Raw genomic sequence first — 7,850 nt, forward strand, 5'->3', positions numbered from 1 at the left:
TTGCCGCCGATGGCTATGACGTATCTGCACTCGTCGATACCGGAGCCGACTTTTCTGTCATGAGTAGTAACCTAGCCGCAACCCTCAGAAAGGTTCTAACGCCTTGGCATGGGCCGCAGATACGCACAGCTGGTTGCCATATGGTAACGCCGGTTGGCGTCTGCACCAGCCGTATAAAGATCCGCGGTGCAACTTTCACTGGCTCCTTCGCCGTGCTACGAGAGTGCTCTAAAGAACTGATTCTCGGCATGGACTTCCTTAAAGAGTATGGGGCGGTCATCAAACTGCACGAGCAATTGGTATCGTTTTCGACACAGCGAGCCGTTGATACCGACCCCGAGCCGCACAGAGCACAATTACGCATCTCTGATGACCACACAACGATACCGCCGAGAGCAAGCAAGTTTGTCACAGTCCAGTGTGATACCAGCTCCGGTACTCGGGGCATTGCCGAAGCGAATATGTCGCTGCTACTGCCTCGGCAAGTTTGCGTTGCTCGCGCCCTTGTCGACCTTGGTCACGCGCGTACCACGCTCTTAGTGACCAACTTTAGTTGTGAACCCCAACATTTGACGAAAAACACGATGATTGCCCATTTTGAAGAACTTGGCGAACATGCCGGCCAATGTGCCTTATAAACAACGGCCCCCGAAATAGCTGAACAGGACACTGCAACAGCCATTAGGACCGACGTGAACCCTGACCTTCTGACCAATCAGAAACGCCGCGTGGAAAGCCTTATTGACTCTTTCCGCGACTGTTTTGCATCAACAGCCAAGGTTCGCCTGACGCCAATAACTAAGCACCGTATTATCGTCGACAGTGACCAGAGACCGCTATGTCAGCGTCCTTATCGTGTTTCGTCGAAGGAGCGCGATGCTATCCGCCGCCAAGTTGCCGAAATGCTCCACGACGACGTAATACAACCATCGACGAGCCCCCGGGCGTCACCTGTTGTTCTCGTCGCAAAGAAGGACGGCAGCCTACGGTTCTGTGTAGATTATAGACGTCTCAATAACGTTACCAAAAAGATGTCTATCCACTGCCGCGCACTGATGACTCATTAGACCGCCTCCGCCATGCTACCTACTTTTCGTCACTCGACCTTCGTAGCGGTTATTGGAAAATCGATGTCGACGAACGTGACCGAGAAAAGACCGCCTTCGTTACTCCTGACGGACTGTACGAATTTAAGGTGCTTCCTTTCGGCTTGTGTTCAGCCCCTGCGACGTTCCAACGTATGATGGACAACGTAGTAACTGACCTGAAGTGGCTGTCCTGCCTTGTCTATCTCGACGACGTCGTGATTTTCTCCGACACGTTCGAAGAGCACCTGAAACGTTTGCGTGCCGTCTTCGAAGCAATTTGTTCTGCGGGTCTGTCCCTCAAGCCTGAAAAGTGCCACTTCGCATTTCGGGAGCTCAAGTTTCTTGGCCACATTGTGAGCGCTCAGGGCGTTAGCCCCGACCCAGAAAAGACCGCCGCCGTTGCTGCATTTCCCCAGCCAACAGATAAGCGAAGCTTGCGGCGTTTCCGGGGGCTTTGGGTCTATTATCGAAGGTTCGTTCAAAATTTCTTCAAGCTCGCAGAGCAGCTGACTCGCCTGACAAAAGACTCCAAACCCTTTTTCTGGGGCCAAGATCAGGGAAAAGCTTTCATAGAGCTTAAGGCCCGCCTCCAATCTACGCCTACCCTTGCCCACTTCGACGAGCAGGCCGACACGGAACTGCACACAGATGCCAGCAATGTGGGCCTCGGTGCGGTGATTGTGCAGTGGCAAGACGGTGTGGAACGCGTGATCGCATACGCAAGTCGCACTTTGTCCCGTTCCGAAGTGAACTATTCCACAACGGAAAAGGAGTGTCTCGCTGTTGTGTGGGCAATCACAAAATTTCGTCCATACCTGTACGGTCGCCCGTTTCGAGTCGTCAGCGATCATCACTCCTTGTGCTGGCTTGCGAACCTCAAAGATCCATCGGGGCGACTTGCACGGTGGAGCCTTCGGTTGCAAGAGTTCGACGTCTCCATCGTGTATAAGTCGGGTCGGCAACATAGCTATGCAGACTGTCTCTCCCGAGCTCCTCTTCCGTGCCCACCAGATGAGTCCGACGACGATTCTGCTTTCCTCGGCGCTGTCACCACATCCGACCTTGCCCACCACCAGAGGGCCGACTGCGAACTGCTGCCTCTAATCGAGTACCTCGAAGGAACCGCTCCGTCTCCACCCAGACTCTTCTCGCGCGGACTTTCGTCGTTTTGCTTAATAGATGGAGTCCTCTACAAGAAAAACTACGGTCCGACCGACACTGCGTATCTCCTCGTTGTCCCAACCGTGCTTCGTAAGGAAGTTCTCGCTGCATGCCACGACGACCTTTCTTCTGGCCACCTCGGTTTTTCCAGAACATTGGGACGCCTCCGCTACAAGTACTACTGGCCACGGCTTGCTGCGGTCGTCCAACGCTACGTTCGAACCTGCCGTGAGTGTCAACGACGGAAGGTACCACCGACAAAACCGGCCGGCCTTCTGAAGCCAATTGATCCACCGCAAATCCCATTTCAACAAGTCGGCATGGACATACTGGGCCCATTCCCGGTGTCCTCCATGGGAAACCGGTATATTGTTGTTGCCACGGACTACCTAAGCCGCTATTGTGAAACCAAGGCTCTTCCCCGTGGCACCGCGGCTGAAATTGCACAGTTCTTTGTTCACCACATCGTGCTTCGCCACGGCGCCCCCGTGGTTGTATTAACTGACCGGGGAACCGCGTTTACGTCGGCTCTTACACACGAGGTCCTCCGTCTTAGTGGCACCAGTCATAGAAAAACGACTGCTTACCATCCTCAAACGAATGGACTTACTGAGAGGCTGAACAAGACCATCGCAGATATGATGTCTATGTATGTCGACACTGACCATCGCAACTGGGACGAAATACTTCCCTACATCACGTTTGCGTACAACACCGCCCTCCAAGAAACGACGCGCATCACCCCCTTCCGTTTGGTGTATGGCCGAGATGCCCTGACCATGCTTGACGCCATGCTTCTCCCGGATTGTACCCCCTCGTCTGTCCCAGGCGCTGACCAATTCGTTCGCGATGCAGAAGCCGCTCGCCACCTTGCTCGACAACGCATTCGCCACCAGCAAACAACTGACGCCCGGCGTTACAACCTCCGCCACAGGGAGGTGATTTACCAACCCGGCGAGCACGTCTGGGTATGGAGCCCTATACGTGTGCGCGGTCGCTCTGAAAAGTTTCTGCGGCGCTACTTCGGCCCCTACGAGGTGCTACGTCAACTCAGCGATGTGAACTATGAAGTGTACCCGCAAGGAGTTGTCCGGTCTTCTCGCCCGCCCAAGTCTGAAGTCGTCCACGTGTCCCGCATGAAACCGTATTACGCCCGTTAGCCCCTCCCGGAGGTCACATTCAGTGCTGCCACCACACGCCATCGCACTTTCGGTGTCTCCACACTCTTTATCCCCCTTGCCGGAGGCATCGAGGCGATGCCTCTTGAAAGGAGGGGGGCAATGCCACACTGCTCACATTCTGCGAGCGCCGCCATGCGGCCGAGCGGCATTACTGGGCTCGTGTGGGAGCGAAGAAGAGGACGTTCCCGTTCGAACGCACGCTGCTGGGTTTCTGGCCTTCGGATTAAAAAAGCCCCTTTTTCGTGCCGCCCTACGTTTGTCGGCGACAATATTCATTCTCATCGGTGAACTTTTCGTGGAACAGCCCGCCATCTGCTGGCTGTTATCGGGTGAAAAGGCTCAAGAATTCTTGATGTGAAGAACGCGGTTATCCTCCATAACAATGCAAGGCCACATGTTGCAATCAGAATCGGCGACAAGCTCTGGTCATTTCACTTGGAAAGTCTGGACCACCCACCATAAAGTCTGGACCCTAGTGATTTCCACATTTTCGGTCCGCCGAAGAAGTTCCTGGCAGGACAGTGATTCACATGCCACGATGAAGTCAAGGCAGAAGTCCGACAGTGGTTCGACAGTCAGCCGGACAAATGCTACCACAAGGCATCTTAAATTCAGTGCTTCGGTTGGACAAATGTCTGGAGCAGTGTGGGGACTGGGCGGAGAAATAGTGCAAGGTAGGTAGAATAGTACATATATTTGTAATTACCTGTATGGGCCGTACTTTGCTTGATACAAAATAGGGGCAAAGACTTTCTGATCCCTCTTGTACTAGATGCTAGTCTATGCACTAGAGTTGCCCTTGCTTTTGTCTTGCCTTCATTCATAAAATGTTTACATAAGCTGTCATGACAAAAACTAGCCCAGCAGTACATTATGGTATTATTATGCTGGTCATCCAGGGCTGTGCTTAAACGAATGGTTACATAATCATGAATTATCAAGAATAGTACTGAGTCATGACTGCCATCCCAAGGTAAAGTCTGAACAAATGGCCGTAGGAGACCGTAACCATGTAACCCGAGAACTAAAGGAAATGCACTATGTGACAAAAAATGCACCTTTGGCAACACAATGCTGTGTCAGTCTTGTACAGAAATCTGTTGAGTATTTCAAGACTTCTACTGAAGCAAATGGAATGTTCCCATATGCTCCTTTTCGTCTTCCCAGTTTGATGTGTCTGCAAGACTTCATACTGCAGCCTTATTTTTTTACCCACAAATCACCTGTTAGTAAAACCATATCCTGTACTTCTTTCTAACGCCCTTCTTAAGCAGTGGTAACTTTATCCCAAAAATGCACCAACAAAGCTAGCAGCAAGTCTAACTCGACATCACCGAAGTAGATTAGGTTTGACAACGGCCTGCACATAGAAGCTGTAGAGTATGGTTGTTTACATACCATTTTGCAGAATTTTTGCGCACAGTGCCTTCTGGAGGCTTTCATTGAGGCTTCTAAGATTTTTCATTTCTTTCTCCTTATCTCCAATCACTTCCTTGCACCTCTTTAGCTCTGCCTTTAGGTCCCGCACTAGTGACTCAAGGTGGACCACCTTGGACTCCTCAGGAGAGTTTCCTACTCGACTACTGAGCAATTCCCTCTCAGCTTTTTTCTTAGCCACTCCTTTCACCTGCTTCTCTAGTCTTGCCTACAACAAGAAAATCTGAATGCAAATCAAGTTACAAAATAACAATTGCAAGCTCACCTATGTCACTGGCAAATTTATTTACAACATTTCAGCAGGAAACATTGACCCAGTTATAGCAAGACACCACTTGCATGACTGCCACTTCAACAAACTGAAAAAAACTTAAAATGCCACTGCACTCAGTGCAAGTAAAGGTCGGCTTACCAAACCGGATACATTTCAAATTTTACTCCTGAGAGTTGTTGACACAGCTGTACCTAATGTCAACGGGCCAATCCCCAATAGGCAGACCATAATAACCATTCTAGACTTTTCGAAATGTCCAGGAGGACTATGCAACAGGATCTATAGCTACGCCCGTGAGGCCTTGTATCATTCTACGCTAGGCTCCCAAAATTTAAGTGGCACTTCCAAAATACAGAATTCAATAATAGAGCAATGGGAGGAAGTGCTGTCAAGAGTCTGAAAGAGCAGCGAAAACTGAACGACCATGCCAGGATCGCTGCAGCAGCCACAGGTGCCCTGAACAAAGGGCTCCATCCATCCGCAACCAAAATTTCTGAACCCAAAATAAGTTTTTCCCTTTTTATCCTCTGCTACACCAGTTTCAACAATGCCGGAGAAGTCACCTGAATTTATACGAGGTATTAAATACAGTTTGAAATGTGAGAAATGGAATATAGATGTTACCAAATATGACTTAAGTTTTGTAGCGACAGCTACATTACGGTAGCATTTCGAGCCTTCAGCGTGGCAGCACCGTGGCTGATCACGTGGTTGGTCACATGACCAAGTTCTACTGAGCCAGCTGTAGCTATCGCGTCACTCCTGGTTTAACCAAATCTTAACCACCGCCAATTTTTTCACTTCTGTGTAATAACTTCGACTGCAAACTTTTTCTGATATCTCCTGACATTGTTGAAAATGTAAAATTCAATTTGGGTACTCTTGATTTGTAATTTAAAAGAAAAAAAGGAAACACTCCAATGAACGGCCCACTTTCTTCACACCTAGAAGCAACGCTCAAATAGCCATCGCCTTATGTGCTCAACTTGATAGCACTGAAGACAGTGCTACAGTCCCTGTAGATATTCAAGACATGAAGTTTTTCGTGGCATAACCCATTGACAAATCACTATAAGAACAATGACAGTATTTATTGTCATTCGTGCATTTATTTTTGCAAATAATCATTTCGCATGCCCCAGCAGCAAGCCTTACTGAAAACAATTCATCCTTGTCTGAAACTGTGTTGACCAAGGCGAGAAATAATAAAAAATCGCTAGTTACTTGCACCGGTCATAGGTAATCACTACTGACATGAAACAAATTATCCCACAATTAGCAGCACACGCTATTTTGAAAGCAGCACTTTAAAAACAATCTTGCTAAACCACTATGACTTGAGTGGTGAACTACTGCCATGCAATGCAAACACATGTGAACGCAGAGCCTGTTCCTATTTTTACCACGGGCGAACTTCTCTCAACTCATGCATATGTTCACATTCCACTCTGCATGCGATACATAGGAACTCGCACTTTCTGGACATCATTTGTTTTAGCGTAAAATTTGCTAACATCATGTTCACATATGCAACGAGGATGGAGGGCTCCCGACTGATTTCGAGCACATGAAGTTCTTTAACTTGCACTGACATTGCACAGTACAAAGGAGTCATGCATTGAAAATTCGTTTTGGGGGAAAGGAAATGGTGCAGTATTTGTCTCACATATGGCCGACACCTGAACCGCGCCGTAGGGGAAATGATAAAAGAGAGACTAAGAGGAACAAAGGAAGAAAGAGGTGCCGTAGTGGAGGGCTCGGAATATTTCGACCACCTGGGGATCATTAACGTGCACTGACATCGCACAGCCCACGGCAGTATTCTGCATTTCGCCTCCAACGAAACGCGGCCGCCGCGGTCGGGTTCGAACTCGGGTACTCCGGATTAGCAGCTGAGCGCCCTACCCACTGAGCCACCGCGACGGGTTCCATGCATTTCACCTCCACTAAAACGCGGCCGGCGCGGCGAGGATGCATGCAGGTTGCTGGTGGCGGGGTTTCTGATGACCAAGCACCACAGGCTACAGAAAATTCGCTTGATAGCAATTGCTATTCGCACCCCTTTTTCATAGGAGGTATGTCCGTCTTACGGGCGCATTTGCGTGCTTCCTTGCGCTTCCTCCACTGCTCCATTTCTTCTTCCCTATCTGCGGTTTCCAGTGCACATTATGAATTTACGGGCGCTACAAAACAATTCCAAAACCCAGAGAAAAAGAGCACCTACCTGTCATATGGATGATTTTCCCGTCATAGTACCCTCCGCAGGTACTCGAGTCTCCCCCCCCCCAGAAAATATCGTAGACTTTCTTAGGGTCATTGTCTTCAATGTCGTGCGGAACAAAATCCTGCACGTCCGTGTGTTGAAGAATATAAATCCTATCTTCTCCAGCGTAGCGCACAAGGACATACATGTTCTATTGCTTGAGAAACAAATCTAGAAACGCTGGACCAAGCACGAAGGCAAAAAAATGTGCTGACAGAGACGCCTAGATTGCTATTCAGTATTCACTGAAATGAATAGTGCAGCGGGCGCACGTCTCCGCGAAACACCAGCAACGGCGGCGCTGCGATCGCCAACGCTAAACATCGAGCCTCGCAAGGAACAGTTTAGTTCTTACATTTTCCTGTGAGTACGTACGCATTTTCTGGCCCAGAAGAACGTCTATTTATTAACTTTCTAACGTAAAACAAATATTTTTATGTTTGACT

Source organism: Amblyomma americanum, chromosome 1 (assembly GCF_052857255.1).
Source record: "Amblyomma americanum isolate KBUSLIRL-KWMA chromosome 1, ASM5285725v1, whole genome shotgun sequence".
NCBI lineage: Eukaryota > Metazoa > Arthropoda > Arachnida > Ixodida > Ixodidae > Amblyomma > Amblyomma americanum.